The 17,809-nt window shown below is 36.9% G+C and overlaps 1 pseudogene; it reads right to left on the bottom strand.

Moving 5' to 3' along the window:
* Window positions 1-15,591: 15,591 nt before the first annotated feature.
* On the bottom strand, window positions 15,592-16,021 carry LOC119508993 (annotated as a pseudogene).
* Window positions 16,022-17,809: the final 1,788 nt, after the last annotated feature.

Raw genomic sequence — 17,809 nt, 5'->3', positions numbered from 1 at the left:
CAGAATCTCTGTGAGAGGGTACTAGGTGTTATTATTTTTTCAATTCTGTTAGATGAGTTTAACGTCCAAGCAAGTTTGAAAACCAGGTTTAGGAGTGGGCCTCAGAGAGTTGTCAGTTTAAAAACATCCCCAGGGGATTGTAATTGCAGCCATGTTTGTGAATAACTGATGTAGATGAGGGATTACTGCCCCAAACAAGCCAACTCACCATGCTAGGTAACTAGATAGCCTTAAGCAGGGTTAGAGAGTAAGCCTTTCCTCTCCACTGTCTTGTCTCACACAGTTGCTATTTTCTTCTGCCAGCAATTCTAGTTTGTTGGAGTGAAACACTCAAAAATATTTACTAAGTTTCTGGCAAAATAAAGCACATGAGGAAGACTGATGAGGATGATTCAAATGCTTGTTGAATGAGTGGAATTGTGTTTGCTGGTGGGAAGAGGGGTCACTGGCATCCACTGTGGACAGTCATCCTCTGTTTCAATCACCTATTTCACATTCCCATCACATTCATGTGGGTCATCCCAAGTTAACACAAAACAAGTAAGGACAGCTTTTCAAAAAACAAACATGGAGATGGATATTTATTTTCAGATGTGTTCTTTTGCAATGTGATGGAAAGAACACTCTTCAGTTATGCTAAAATGTCTGTTGTTTATGTAGCATAATCATCTGCTTACCTTTAAAAATATATAAAAAGAATACTTCTTTTAGCTATATCTGGAATGTATGTTTGGATCACAGAATGACTTCAAAAAATTGAGAAACCACTCAAGTGTATGGGCTGTCTTAGTTTGCCAGGGCTACTATAACAAAATACCTCGCTTAAACAACAGGAATTTATTGTCTCACAGTTTTGGAAGCTAGAAATCCAAAATTAAGGTATCAGCAGGCCATGCATTCCCTGAAGTCTGTAGTGTTCTGGTGGTGGCTGGCTGGCAATTCAATCTCTGTCTCTGTCACACGATGATCTTTCTCCTTGGTCTCCTCCTGTGGTTTATACTTCCATGTCCAAATTTTCTTTGCTTATAAGGATTCCAGTCATATTGGATTAAGGCTCACTCTGTTTCAGTTTTGCCTTATTATAATAGAACCCCATTTAAAATGAGTTGACACCCTCAAGACTGGGGGATAGGACTTGAAGATGTCTGTTTGGGGGGCATAATTCAATATACAATACGGACCTTATTGATGGTAGGGTAATTGTCCCTTCTCTCTATTGGAAAGGAAATGCTCACACAAATGTGTATTAAAATACTTGTTTCAAAGGCTAATGTGATAGATTTCAATGTTGATTTCCCTTCCTACACAAGATTATAATCTATCAATTGCTATACCCAGCGGTTCGAATGCTTTTCTTTTTTAAATCATATTTTTATTGTGGAATATAACATGTATACATAGAAGTGATAACTTTCCAAGTGCAATTTAACAACTAGTTAGAGAGCACATTTCAAAGAATATTATGGGTTACAGTTCTACAGTTTCAGTTACTTCTTTAACGTGAAATATAGCATATATGCAAAAAGGTAATAACTTTCAAAGTACAATGTAACAAGTAGTTGTATAGAAATTTCCAAAAATGTTATGAGTTACAATACCATAGTTTCAGTTATTTCCTTGCTGTGAAATATATCATATGTACAAAAAGGTGATAACTTTCAAATTACAATTTAACAAGTAGCTATAGAGCAAATTTCAAAGAATTCTATGGGTTACAGTTCCACCATTTCAATTTTTTCCTTCTAGCTATTCTAGTACCCTAGCAACTAAGAAAAAGGAAATTATATAAAGATTCAGTATTCATAATCCTTTGTTAAATTCCTTGTTGTCTCTTGCTACCCCTTCCTCTAGAGAAATTACTTTCCCAATCTTCAGGGATGTCTAGGCAGTGACCACCCTAACTTAGTCATGTTGAAAAGGGGTGTCAACACTATGGGAAAGGGAGATACATCTGGTTGATGTTCTTGAAAAGGTTATTGCATCTGGGTTTTGGGACTTAGCTGGCATAGTTCTCTGGAGGATTTAAGTTTCTGAAGAATAAACTTAGTGAGTGAAACTTTTATAAAGTCTCAGATAGGGATCTGGGCATTCTTTAGGATTTTGGGGACTACTGTTGCCTTGGGCTTACCATAATGTGGATATGTGACATATCTAGCTGAAGCTTGAATAGAAGTAACCTCTATGATAGCCTCTCCACTCTATTTGAATTCTCTTAGCCACTGAATTGAATGCTTATCTTTTAGATTTCTTTGACTGTATTGGTCTCTTCAATGTAAAGAGTTTAAACTTTAAAAAACAATGAGAATTTCTCTCTAAGAACTTATTTATGATTTATTCTATTAATATGTTTCTGATATAAAATATAGAAAAACAGGCAACCAAAGAAGCTTGAATGCACAGTGTTGAGATGAGCAAACAATTCCGGTGGAGTTTTTATCAACTTGAGTGTTGCAGGCCTTATGCTATTTGAAAACTATAGCTTATGGTAAAAGTCACAAATGCTTTGTATTTTTTACAGCTTTAAACTATAACACATATCAATACTGTGTGTTAGGAAATAATTTTAAAAGAGGTTTTGATGTATTCTTTAATATTTTATTCAATTAATTTTTTTCTAATTTTTTAAATTGAGAGGGGTGGGGCAAGATGGCAAAGTAGTGAGGAGTGAGATTTAGTCTCTCCTCTAAAGCAGCTGGGAATTAGTCAGGAACAGTATGAAACAGTGTTTTGGGGTCTCTGGTGACCAGTCATGCATTATACACAACTACGGATAGTGTGGAAAAGCTGAGATCACAGCAAAATCTGTAAGTTCCCCCAACCAATGGTCTGATGCCCCTCCCCACCCAGACCTCTCAGACTCTCACAGCTGGCTCAACCCAGCCTCAACTGCAGAATTAATTAACAAATTAATTAATTAACTTTTAGAGCTTGGGGTGTTAGAGAAGGGATGGGCTCTGGGAAGGGGGAGCATGGACAAGGGGGCACTCATTCCCTGGATCCAAAAAAGATGCTTCTTTTCCCTACATTTTGCTCCTCCCCCTTTCTTGTTCTCTGACTCCTTATCTTTTTACACTTCAATAGCCCTCCTGGCAAGGTCAGAATTAAAGCTGTTGGAGAGTTATTATCCAGATAATAGCCCAAATCACAACTTTAAATACTCTATTCTGACACTGAGAAAACTTCCAGGCTGGGGAAAGGTTTTAAAAAGGGACTTCTTTTTATGTTTTCTTTCTTTCTCTTTCTTTCCTTCCTTCTTTCTTTCTTTCTTTCTTTCTTTCTTTCTTTCTTTCTTTCTTTCTTTCTTTTTCTTTCTTTCTTTCTTTCTTCCTTTCTTTCTCTTTCTTTCTTTCCTTTTCTTTTTCTTTTTAAAATAACTATTATAAGTAGCTCTTTTCAGATATCTGCAGTTGGACTCTGAACCCAGGAAACAGGAGCTGAAATAGGTCTGAGAGACAAAGCAGTGAGCCTAGTGTGGGAGACAATTCCCTGAAGGGCATATAACTTCTCCAAGAAGTGTGGGGCCTTCCCCAAGAAGAATGGGGTGTGGTCCAGCTCAGTTGGCAGCCTTCCATCAAGGAACTCAGACCCCAAGGGCTAGAAATCAGAAACCAGCTTCAGTCAGCCACTCCCCCAACAGGGTCAGAGTCAGCAGGAGAACTAAAGACATCACACCTCTTTATGCTGGTGAGGGAGCTGCAGGCTGGCAAGCACCACCTGCTGGACAGGATAGGAAAAGCATCAAGTCTAGAGGATTTGCAGGAGTGTCTCATTCACAGGGAAACTCCATATCCTCCTCCTGAGACCTGGGCCTCTTTGGACCAGGAAAACCTGACTGTGATTGACCATATCTGAGGCGATCCTCCCACAAAAAGGCTACATAGAGGCAGGGGAAGAAATAGAAAAACAAGAGGTGAAAAATTCTGATCAACTAAATAGAACCTAAGAGGTCTAAAATAAGTTGAACAGAACAGCAAAGATAAGAGAACAAAACCAAACAATAAGAAAACCCTAGGTAAAAGAGTGAAAATGAGTTCCAGAATAAACTAATCAAGAAAATCAGATACCTAGACAGCTTAAGGTAACAAGCCATACTAGGAAATATGAAGATATGGACAGCAAAAGGAACAAACTAATACTTCAACTGAGATACAGGAGCTGAAATAAGTAATTAATAGTAAAACAGATCTCCTAATTCTATTCAAAAATCAAATAAGTGAGCTGAAGGAAGATATGGCAAAAGAGATGAAGGGTATAAAGAAGACACTGGATGAGCATAAAGAATTCATAAAATTGAAAAAACAAATGGCAGAACTTATGGGAATGAAGGGCACAATGGAGGAGATGAAAAACAATAGAAGGATACAACATTAGGTTTGAACAGGCAGAAGAAAGGATCAGTGAACTGGAAGACAAGACATGAATTCAAGTGTTCATACACATAAAAGAACAGATGGTAAAAAGAATGGAAAAATAAGGGCAGGGTCTTAGGGAGCTGAGTGACAACATGAAGCACATGAACATATATGTTATGGGTATCCCAGAAAGAGAAGAGAGGGGAAAAGGGGCAGAAAAAATAATAGAAGAAATGTTCACTGAAAAATTCCCAACTGTTATGAAAGACAGAAAATTACAAATTCAAGAAGTACAGCATACCCCAAAAAGAATAGATCCCAATAGACCTACTCCAAGACACTGATCAGATTGTCCAATGTCAAAGACAAAGAGAGAATTCTGAAAGCAGCAAGAGAAACACAATCCATCACATAAAAGGGGAGCTCGGTAAGACTATGCACAGTTTTCTCCACAGAAAACATGGAGGTGAGAAGAGAGTTGTATGGTATATTTAAGATACTGAAAGAGAAAAACTGCCAACCAAGAATTCAACATCCAACAAAACTGTCCATCAAAAATGAGGGAGAGATTAAAATATTTTCATGCAAACAGACACTAAGACAGTTTGTGAATATGAGACCAATGCTACAAGAAATACTAAAAGGAGTACTACAGGCTGACACAAAAAGACAGGAGAGAGAGGTTTGGAGAAGAGTGTAGAAATGAAGATTATCAGGAAGGATAAAAGGAGAGAGAGGAAAAAACAAGATACAACATGTAAAATCCAAAAGACAAAATGGTAGAAGAAAGTAATGCCATTACAGTAATAACACTAAATGTTGATAGATTAAACTCCCCAATAAAAAGATATAGACAGGCAGAATGGATTAAAAAACAGGAGCCTATGATATGCTCTCTACAAGAAACTCAGTTTAGACACAAGGACAAATATAGGCTGAAAGTGAAAGGTTGGAAAAAAGATATTTCAGGCAAACAACAACCAGAAAAATGTGAGAGTAGCTATATTAAAATCAGACAAATTAAACTTCCAAAGTAAAACAATTAAAAGAGACAAAGAAGGACCCTATACATTAATAAAAGGGTCATCAAGAAAACATAACAATCATAAATATTTATGCACCAAGCCAAAGTGCCTCAAAATTCATGGGGCAAACACTGAGAACACTGAAAGGAAAAGAAGATACCTCTACAATAATAGTTGGAGACTTCAATACACCTCTCTCATCAAAGGATAGAACATGTAGACAGAGGCTCAATAAAGAAACGGAGATGGTGAATTGTGTGATAAATGAACTAGACTTGTCAGATATTTATAGAACACTACACATCACAACAGCAGGATGTACTTTTTTTTCTGAGTGCTCATCAAACATTCTCTAGGATAGACCACATGTTGGGTCACAAAGCAAGTCTCAAGAAAATTTAAAATATTAGTACTATACAAAACACTTTCTCAGACCATAATGGAATGAAGTTGGAAATAAATAACAGGCAGAAGGTCATAAAATTCACAAATATATGGAGGCTAAACAACGCCCTCTTAGAAAGCCAGTGGGTAAATGATGAAATTGCAAGAGAAATTAGTAAATACCTCAAGGCCAATGACAATGAAAGCACAACATATCAAAACTTACGGTATGCAACAAAAGCAGTGCTGAGAGGGAAGTTTATTGCCTTAAAGGCCTATATTAAAAGAGAAGAGAGAGCAAAAGTCAAGGAAATAACTGTTCACTTGGAGGAGCTAGAGAAAGAACAGCAAACTAACACCAAAGCAAACAGAAGGATAGAAATAACAACGATTAGCAGAAATAAATGAAAGTGAGAACAGCAAAACAGTAGAGAGAATCAACAAAACAAGAAGTTGGTTCTGTGAGAAAATCAAAATTGATGAACCCCTAGCTAGAATAACAAGAAAAAAAAAAAAGTATACAAATAAACACAATCAGAAATGGGAAAGGAAACATAACTATTGACCATGCAGAAATAAAGGAGATAATGAGAAGATACTATGAGCAACTATGTTCTAATAAGCTAGACAACTTAGATGAAAAGGACAGCTTCCTAGAAAAGCAAAAACAACTAACATTGATGTGAGAATAGACAACCTCAACAAACCAATCACAAGTAAAGAGCTTGAGTCAGTCATCAAAAATCTCCCATAAAAGAAAAGGCCAGATGCCTTCACATGTGAATTCTACCGAGCATTTAAGAATGAATTGGTACCAATCCTGCTCAAATTCTTCAAAAAAAATTGAAGAGGAGGGCAAGCTACCCAACTCATTCTATGAAGACAACATCACCCTAATATACAAATCTGACAAAGGTACTACAAAAAAGAAAATTATAGACCGATATCTTTAATGAATATAGATGCAAAAATCCTTAACAAAATACTCACAAATTGAATCCAACAGTACATTAAAAGAATTATACACCATGACCAGGTGGCGTTTATTCCAGGTATGCAAGGCTGGTTCAACACAAGAAAACCAATTAATGTAATACACCACAACAATAAATCAAAGCACAAGAACCACATGATCATCTTGATCAATGCACAAAAGGCATTTGGAAAAATTCAATATACTTTCTTAATGAAAACATTTCAAAGGATAGGAACAGCATGGAATTTTCTCAACATGGTAAAGGCAATATATGAAAAACCCACTGCTGACATTGTACTCAATGGGGAGAGACTGAAAGCTTTCCGTCTGAGATCAGGAACAAGACAGGCAGGGATGCCCACTGTCACCGTTTTTATTCAACATTGTGCTGGAAGTTCTAGCTAGAGCAATTAGGCAAGAAAAAGAAATAAAAGGCATCCAAGTTGGAGAGGAAGAAGTAAAACTTTCACTCTTTGTAGATAACATGATTTTATATGTAAAAAATCCAGAAAAATCTACAGCAAAAATATTAGAACTAATCAATGAATACAGCAAAGTGGCAGGCTACAAAATCAAAATGCAAAAATCTGTAGCATTATTGTACACAAGTAATGTGCAACAAGAAGAAATCAAGAAAAAAAATCCATTTACAATAGCAAGCAAAAGAATCAAGTATTTAGGAATAAACTTAACAAAGGCCACAAAAGACCTATACAAAGAAAAGTACAAGAAACTGCTAAAAGAAATTGAATGGAGCCTAAAAAATGAAAGAACATACTGTGTTCATGGATTGGAAGACTAAATATGATTAAGATATCAAGTCTATCTAAACTGATTTATAGATTCAATGCAATACCAGTTAAAATCCCAACATCTTACTTTGCAGGAATAGAAAAACTAACAACTAAGTTTATTTGGAAGGGCAAGGTTCCCTGAATAGCCAAAAATATCTTTAGAAACAGGAACGGAGTGGGAGGCCTCACACTACATGACTTTGAGGCTTATTACAAAGCTACAGGGCTCAAAACAGCACGATATTGGCATACGGATAGATATACTGACCAATGGAATTGAATTGAGCATTAGGAAACAGACTCTCACATTGAAGTGCAATTGATCTTTGATAAGGCAGTCAAGCCAAAGCCACTGGGACAGAGCATCCTCTTCAAAAAATGGGGTTTGGGAACTGGATATCCATTTCCAAAAGAATGAAAGAGGGCCCCTATCTTACACCTTATACAAAAATTAACTCAAAATGGATCAATGACCTAAACATTAGTGCTAAGACCATAAGACTCTTAGAAGAAAATGTAGGGCAAGTTCTTAAAGATCTTGTGATAGGAGGTGGTTTCCTAGACCTTCCACCCAAAGCACAAGCAACAAAAGAACAAATAGACAAATGGGATCTCCTCAAAATCAAACACCTGTACATCAAAGGACTTTGTCAGAAAATTAAAAAGGCAGCCTACACAATGAGAGACAATATTTGGAAACCACTTATCAGATAAAGGTTTAGTATCACAAATATATAAAGCAAACCTACAATTCAACAACAGAAAGACAAAAAACCCAATTTAAAAATGGTCAGAAGACATGGGCAGGCAGTTTTCTGAAGAGGAAATACAAATGGCTCAAAAACATATGAAAAAATGCTCAACTTCACTGGCTATTAGGGAAATGCAAATCAAAACCAAAATGAGATACCATCTCACACCTACCAGAATGGCCATTATCCAAAAAACAGAAAATTACAAGTTCTGGAGAGGATGTGGAGAAAGAGGCACACTGATTCACTGTTTGTTTGAATGTAGAATGGTACAACCACTCTGGAAGACAGAGTGACAATTCCTCAGGAACCTAAGTGTAGATTTACCATATGACCCAGCTATTCCATTACTAGGTATACACTCAGAGTAACTGAAAGTTAAGACACAAATGGACATTTGTAAACTGATGTTTATCACAGCATTATTCACAATAGCCAAGAGATGGAAATAGTCCAAATGTCCATCAATGAACAAGGGGATAAACAAACTGTGGTACATGCACACAATGGAATATTACACAGCTATGAGACAAAACAAAGACACAGACCATATAATAATATGTATGAACCTTGAGGATATTATGCTGAGTGAAGTTAGCCATAAACAAAGGGTCAAATACCGTATGGTCTCACTAATATGAACTAACATTAATGAGCAAACTTGTAGAGTTAAAAGCTGATAACTCAGGCTACCAGGAGATAGTAAAAATCAGGCATTTGATACTGAAAGACTACAGAATGTTCAGCAGGATTGATTGTATAGATCCAGAAATAGCATAATACTGTGTGATGGTGGCACAATATTGTAACTACAATGAACAAAAATGTCTATGAGTAAAGTTGAAAGAGGTAGGATAGGGGAATGAATGACACCTGGGGTAAAGATAGAAAATAAAGACTGGGACTGTTTAACTTATCAAAGCTGGAGTGGTTTACAATTGTGACTAAATGTACAAATATAAAACCCTTCTTGCATGTGGGAGAACAAATGAATATCAACCATGCAGAGTGTTGGAAAGGGGATGGTATTGGGGAAAAAATATGATAAAAGCAAACTGGAGTCTATGCTCAACAGTTACACTGTAATATGTTCCCATTATATGTAACAAAGGCAATATATCAAAGCTAAATTTGTATGAGAGGGGGATATAAGGGGGTGATACTGGATTCTTGGTAGTGGTGTTGTCTGACCCTACTATTACATTGTATTGTATATTTTATTTTTATTTTTATTTTCTTTTTAATTATTCATTAAAAAATATTTTTTCTGCATAGTAATTAATATGTTCATTTGCTGACTGTGTTGATAAATGCAAAACTCTATGATAATACCATGAACAACTGATTGCACCCTGTGAATAATTATATTGTATGTGAATACAGCTCTATCAAATTGTATGGAAAAATATAAACATGGATAAAAGTCCTTGTGAAAACATGGAGAGGGATGTATGTATTTACTGTTGGTTAGGGGGCAGAATGGTATAGCCTTTCTGGTGGACAGTGGGGTGGTTCCACATGAAGCTAAGTATGTGGGTGCCTTAAGGTCCTGCTACCTCACTAGGGAGCATTTACTTGGAGGATCTGAAAGCAGGGAAAAGAATGGACATTAGCACACTTATGTTTATGAAGAAAGTATGCATGATTTTCAATGGAGGTGGCCTAAGAGTACATCAACTGAGGAAAAGAATGGTAAACTGTTGTGTGTGCATACAATGGAATAATGAGCAAGTGTGACAAGGAATGAAGTTGTTAGACAGGCAATGAGGTGAATGGAACCTGTAGACAGCATTTTGAGTGAACTATGCCAGAAACAAAAGCAAACACTATAATGCCTCACCAATATGGACTAACTACAATGTGTAAACTCAGAATTGAACCTTAGCACACAGCTTATCAGGGGAATGTTTATTGTAATGGTTCCTAGATTATAACCTCTTACAGCAGTCACATCCATTCATGAATTGTAACAGCTATCTCCAGATTCCAAGATGCTGATCCCTTTATGTATAATCTGATCGATCCCTGAAACTTCGGGTATCCGTGTGACACCTGAAACTCAGAGCTAGATCTCAGAGATATGAATGTCAGTATTAGCACATATAGCAGCTGTTAAATAACCTGAAAAAGAGTCCAGACTTCAACTAGAGATATGAATGAAGCAGATATGATTAGGACTAGAGTAAATTGGGCCAAAGCATAAAGAACAATATTGGCTGTGTTTTAAAACTTCAAATTCCATGTGAGAACTAGGGAGGAGATGTTTAGTTGGTACAAGATCTATATTTCCTAAACAAGTTAACTCATACAGTTTATTCAAATGCCATAATTACATGAAACATTTAATAGGACGTGAGACCTGGTGGGTTTGCATAGGTTAGTGTGGAATAGAGACACATCCCAAAGTAATTTGGACAGAGAATAAAAATATATATGCAAGACCTCACCTGAGGAACTGGGGGAAAATGCAGAGGTGTTGAGCTTCCTAACCTGGATTGTTGCTGAGGTTCTCACAAACAATGAGGTCTGGCAATTTGATGTGCCAAACCCTCTATCATGGGACTTGCCCTTATGAAGCTCATTACTGCAAAGTAGAGGCTAAACCTGCTTATAATTGTGCGTAAGTGTTTCCTCCTCAGTACCTCTTTGTTGCTCAGATGAGGCCCTCTCTCTCTAGCTAAGCCAACTTGGCAGGTGTACTCACTGCCCTCCCCCTACTAAGGGGGATCTGACATTCAGAGGTGTAAGTCTCACTGCAGGATATGACTCCTGGGGATGAATCTGGACCTGACATCATGGGATTGAGAACATCTTGACCAAAAGGGGATGTGAAATGAAATGAACTAAAGTTTCAGTGGCTGAGAGATTCCCCATGGAGCTAAGAGGTCACTCTGGCTGGCATTCTTATGCACTATATAGATAATGTTTTTTAGGTTTTAGTGCATTGGAAGAGCTAGAAGTAAATACCTGAAACTACCAACTGCAACTCAGTAGCCTTGACTCTTGAAGATGATTGTATAGCAATGTAGCTTACAAGGGGTGACAATGTGATTGTAAAAACCTTGTGGATCACTCTTCATGATGAATAGAAAAATAGGGACAAAAAACTAAGTGAAACTTAGGGTAGGAGGGGGGATGATTTGGGTTTTCTTTTTTACTTTTATCTTTGTATTCTCATTTTAATTTTTTCTAGTACAAGGAAAATGTTCAAAAAACAGATTGGGGTGATGAATGCACAACTATATCATGGTACTGTTAACAATTGATTGTACACTTTGGATGATTGTATGGTATGTGAATATATCTCAATAAAATTGATTTTAAAAAATTGAGATAAAATTTACCTGCAACAAAAAGCACTGATCATAAGTTTACAGTTTGATGAGTTTAAACAAATGTTTACACCAAAGTAGGTACACCTCAATAAAGATGCAGAACATTTTCTTCATCCCAGAAAGTTTTGTATGCCCTTTCCCAGTGAATCCCTTCCTTCACCCCTGCTGTGGCAAGGGCTCTCTCTCTCTCATGTTATTTTAGGCAAGAGTTTTGCTAATTGTTCTCCCAATATTTAAATCTAACCACCTGTCCTCCTGCCTTCAGCTTAACATGATATCTGTGATATTCTCCCACATTTTTACATGTGTCAATATATTCTTCTTTTATTGCTGCCTAGTATTTCATTATGCACCTCAATTTGCTTATTTATTCTTCTACTGATAAACATTTGGTTTTTTTCTGGTTCAGGACTATTATGAATACAGTGTCTATGAAATCTTTTGCCTTTTGGAGGACATGTGCCCTCATTTTAGTTATATATATATATGAGTGGAACTGCTGGGTCATTGGATAAACATGTGTTTAGCTATAGGAGATACTCCTAGAAAGTTTTCCAAACTGGTTAAACCCATTTATATTCCCACCAACAATGTATAAAAATTGCAGTTGATACACATTTAATGCTCATGCAATCATACAAGAATCTCAGCTATAAGGTTCTAAACTGCCAACTATGTGATGTTTGAACAAGTGCAAATTTTGGAGAATAAAGCATTAATCAAGACCTTTTAAATAAAAGTAATAGTAAATATACTTCAAGTTTCCTGCCATATTTAAATTACATTTTCATTTTTGAATGTTTATGAAAACATATGCTAGAAGTTTTCCAGTAATATGGTAATATGATTATTTATAATTCTTATCCCTGAACATTTGCCAGACTGGACTAATTGTTCATTAAAAATATGTTTTCTTCAATTCCTATCTTTTGAAATGTTTTTATCAGAGAAGAATGCTGGGTTTTATCAAATATTTTTCAGCACTGAAATTATTTGATTTTTCCCTTTAGATTTGTTAATGTGCTGTATTGCATTGATTGATTTTCTTATGTTGAACATTGTGCCAGAAGTGCTAGTCAGAGCAACCTGGCAAGACAAAGAAATAAAAGCATCCAAATTGGAAAGGAAGTAGTAAAACTGTCATTATTTGCAGATGATATGATCTTATGTTGGAAAAACCCTGAGAAATAGATGACACAGCTACTAGAGCTAATAAACAAGTTTAGCAAAGTAGTGGGATACAACATTAATACACACGTCAGCAATGTTCCTATACACTAGAAATGATGTAACTGAAGAGATACTCAAGGAAAAGATTCCATCTTCAATAGCAACCAAAAAAATCAAGTACCTAGAATAAACTTAATCAAGGATGTAAAAGACACAATTATATAACTTTACCAAAGGAAATAGAAGGGGACCTAAAAAGATGGAAAAATATTCCATATTCATGTATAGGAAGAGTAAATGTCATTAAGACGTCAATTCTACCAAAACTCATCTGCAGATTCAATGCAATTCCAATCAAAATTCCAACAACCTATTTGCAGACTTGGAGAAACTAGTTATCAAATTTATTTGGAAGGGAAAGATGCCTCAAATTGCTAAAAACATTCTAGAAAAGAAAAATGAAGTGGTAGGACTTAAACTTCTTGACTTTGAAGCTTACTATAAAGCCACAGTAGTCAAAACAGCATGTTATTGGCACAAAGATAGACATATTGATCAATGGAATCAAATTGTGAATTCAGAAAAAGACCCACAGATCTACAGTCTACTGATCTTTGATAAGGCCTCCAAACCCACTGAACAGGGACATAACAGTCTCTTCAACAAATGGGGCAAGGAGAGCTGGATATCCATATCCAAAAGAATGAAAGAAGACTCCTACCTCACACTCTACACAACAGTTAACTCAGAGTGGATCAAAGTTCTCAATATAAAAGACAGTACCTTAAAACTCTGGGAAAATAATGTGGGGAAACATCTTCAAGACATTGTATAAGGTCACTTCTTAGACCTTACACCCAAAGCACAAGCAACAAAAGAAAAAATAGATAAATGGGAACTCCTCAAAATTTGTACTTCAAAGGAATTTGTTAAAAAGGTGAAGAATTAGCCAACTAAATGGGAAAAAATATTTGGAAACCATGTATCTGATAAAAGACTGACATCTTGCATTTATAAAGAAATCCTACAACTCAATGACAACAGTACAAACAACCCAATTTTAAAATGGGCAAAAGGTATGAAAAGACATTTACCTGAAGAGGAAATACAAATGGCTAAAAAACACATGAAAAAATGTTCATCTTCACTATTAGGGAGACGGAAATTAATACCACAATGAGTTATCATCTCACACCAATTAGAATGGCTGCCATTAAACAAACAGGAAACTACAAATGCTGGAGAGGATGTGGAAAAATTGGAACTCTTATTCATTGTTGGTGGGACTGTATAATGTTCCAGCCACTCTGGAAGACAGTCTGGCAGTTACTTAGAAAACTAGATATCGAGTTACCCTTTGGTCAAGCAATTTCACTTCTCGGTATATACCCAGAAGTACTCAAAGCAGTGACATGAACAGCTATTTGCACATTGATGTTCATAGCAGCATTATTCACAATTGCCAAGAGATGGAAATAATCCAAATGTCCTTCAATAGATGAGTGGATTCACAAAATGTGTTATCTACGCATGATGGAATACTACACAGAAGGAGGAATGAAGTCATGAAACATATGACAACATGGATGAACCTTGAAGACATAATGCTGAGTGAAATAAGCCAGGCACAAAAAGAGAAGTATTGTGTGTTACCACCAATGTGAACTCTGTGAAAAATGTAAAATAGTGTTTTATATTACAGAATGTTGGGGATGTAGTGATAGATAGCAACTAGTGAAGGGGGAATGATAGTCTAATAAGAACAGATAAGTTATGGAGGGTAATCTTAATGTTATAGGAATGCTCAGGAATGACTATGGTTAATTTTTGGGGGGTATGGTAGCTATATTTTGGAAGCAATGTAATTATTTTAGGTTATTTTTTTCTTATTCCTTTGGTTATGGTTTGTTAATTTTCTTGGGGTGTGGTAGGAACATGTTGGAACTGATGTAGTTATTTTAGGTTATTTGTGTTTCTTATTCCTTTGTTTTGTTTTGTTTGAAATGTTTTCTGTTTGTTTTTAAATTTTTAGATAAAGCTTTTAAATAAAAGTATGTTAAGATCCACAGCAAATAATTCTTATTAAAAAGCGCAGGTACTTAAATGGGTATATTGTTTTTCAACAAACATTTTTTTTTGTTTGTATGAGCATAGAGGATATTTTTAAATGATTCAGGTATCAGTGGGGATTTGTTCCAATTTGTTTGGGTGACAGATTCTTGGTTTTGTGAATCTATCAGATCCATAAGTAGGACAAGAGAATGTATTTGCCCTAACAAATGGGAAATGGAGAGTGAGTTACATACAAAATAAGGATAAGTCAAGTATCATGTGGCACATTCAGAAAGGGTGAGAGGAAAAAGAGAACATTTCTTTTGCCTTTCTCATCCTCTGGCCTATTTATTTAAGCTAGCTGATCTGCAACCCTGATCTAAAACATAAGTAAATAAGGACTTTCTTTTAAAATGAAGCTTTTATACACAGCTATATACATATGTACAAGCAGCTCTGAAGGTCAGGGCAGTAACTCCAAATTCTGGAGCCTTGAATGCCCTATAGATTACACTGGTCAATCAGTGATTAAATCTGAGGTAACTGCATCTGGGAGCTTGGCCTCAGGATTGTGACGGGAAAATAAATCCAAGATTAAAAGCCTCACATTCTGAAAATAATAGGGGCAAAACACAACACTCCTGGGTTGAAGAAAATAAAATTGAGAGAAGACCATTAGAAGGAAGCCTCTAGAATTCTACTAACTCCAGGTTTCTCAAACTGGTATGACTGGTGGCAATCTCTGGGTCACTCATGGAAGTTTGACAGAGAAAGAAGACCCACAGGAGCAGCCTTGCAGCACTTGAGGATTGTTCAACACTTGAAATGAGCTTCAGATTAGTTCTCGGCTGAAGTCCACCTGGGTCCCTTTCATGAAGGCCAAGCTATCAGAGTCAACCACCACTCTTACCCCATCCTGTTTAAAAACCTGTCATTGGGGTTGATAACTTATCCAGTGAAAATCTATATTGGAATCTGGAGCATCCACCTCCCTCCACCTGCAGTAGGAGGAATTCTGACCCTTGGTTGATTTCCAGCTCTGGATGCAGCAATCAGTGAGGCAGACCTGCCCTTCACTGGCCTCAGGATTGGAGGACGGCACTTCCAGATATTCTTCCAGGGGAGGGGGTGATAGTTCTCAATGTTGCAGCCATCAGGGATAACCTCCAGGCACCCGCCATCTTCTTCCAGAAAACCTCAACAAACTTTTATATCTAAATCTTATTTAAACTTAACAGTATTCCTGAAAATAATATTATTTCCCTTTGGCAAAAGAGGAAAACAAGAAACTACATTTTATAAAGATTTAAATTGTTGAAGTTCTTAGCAATTTTATGGCAGACATGGAACTTAGATCTAACTTTCTGGCTCCAGTTTCACAGCCTTCTCATCTATAACCCTGTAAACAATAAGCATGTTCAAAACATGGCTTCAGTTATTTTCTGAAGCAGAATATGGTAATTTTAGGATTTAAATAAATCTTATTTTATGACATGCTGTATTAAATATTTAACTTTATTACAGAATATTGCCTTACTCTTAAAATAAGCTTGCTGCATAAATTTAATATTATATTCTAAAACCTATTGTGGCAGCCACTGGCTGAATAAAACAGGCCTGCAGACCTTGGTGCACAGCAGTCTGCACGACCTAGGCAGCTAATGTTTAGCCTACCATCTTTGTAAGCCAGCAAAGAGAAAAAGGGTAAATTGTAATTTTAAATGGGAAGCAAGCAGGAGGTGAGAAATTCTTGGACTCCCAAAAGAGCAAGAATGTTAATCTAGTCTACCTGCTTCCTGGCCCCCAAGTGTTATCATTCTTGTGGTTATTTACAAAGCCCCATGCTACAATTCTTTCCTTCTTGCACCACCCCTGTGCCAGTTTGAATGTATTACGTCCCCCAAAATGCCATTATCTTTGATGCAATCTTGTGTGGGCAGAGCATTAGTGTTGATTAGATCGTAATTCTTTGAGTATTTCCATGGAGATGTGACCTACCCAACTGTAGGTGATAATTCTGATTAGATAATTTCCACAGAGTTGTGGCCTTGTCCATTCAGTATGGGCCTTGATTAGTTTACTAGAGCACTGTATAAGCTCATACAGGAATGAGCTTGCTACAGCCAAGAGGAGCACTTTGAAGAATGCACAGGAGCTGAGAGAGGAGCCGTAGCTTACAGAGACACTTTGGAGATGGCCTTTGAAAGCAGAGTTTTTCTCCAGAGAAGCTAAGAGAGGACAAACACCCCAAGAGCAACTAAGAGTGACATTTTTGAGGAGCTTCAGCTTAGAGTGGAATGTGCTGGGAGAAAGTCATTTTGAAACGAGAACTCTGGAGCAGTCACCAGTCATGTGCCTTTCCAGCTAACAGAGGTTTTCTGGATGCCATTGGACGTCCTCCAGTGAAGGTACCTGTTGTTGATGGCTTACTTTGGACACTTTATGGCCTTAAGACTGTAACTTTGTAACCAAATAAACCCCCTTTATAAAAGCCAATCCATTTCTGGTGTTTTGTGAAAAGGCAGCATTAGCAAACCAGAACAATCCCCATGTCACAGGATGCTCTCCCACCCTTAGGAATGTCTTTGTCTTAAATCATAATTGGCTTGCTGTTCTCTTTCAATAATGTGGCCAACTTCCCTGTGAAAGTAGTACCTACCTGGTGAGAAAAAAAGCCATTTGATTTCTGCTGATTTCTGCCTCCTTGTGAGTAAGCCCCAAATAAAGTTCATGTTATAGAAAATGCTCAGTGTCTTCTTTGGTCTTTTCACTGGCAAAGATCCTTGGGCTATGACAATTGGCATGCCAGCCAGAAGAACAAAGGGGCCCCCACTTCTGCAGGCATGAACCCGGGGAAGGGAGAGACCCTGAGGGGGATAATGGAGTGGCTTGGGATTTTGATACTGGGGAGAGTAGACACCCTTCTGGGTGAATGGGGCCCACTGAGGGAATATGGAGGTGTGTGCCAC

The sequence above is a fragment of the Choloepus didactylus genome, chromosome 1 (assembly GCF_015220235.1).
Source record: "Choloepus didactylus isolate mChoDid1 chromosome 1, mChoDid1.pri, whole genome shotgun sequence".
In the NCBI taxonomy this organism is placed as follows: Eukaryota; Metazoa; Chordata; class Mammalia; order Pilosa; family Megalonychidae; genus Choloepus; species Choloepus didactylus.
Note: the sequence above shows the minus strand (reverse complement) of the source record. Positions and strands in the feature narration are given on the sequence as shown.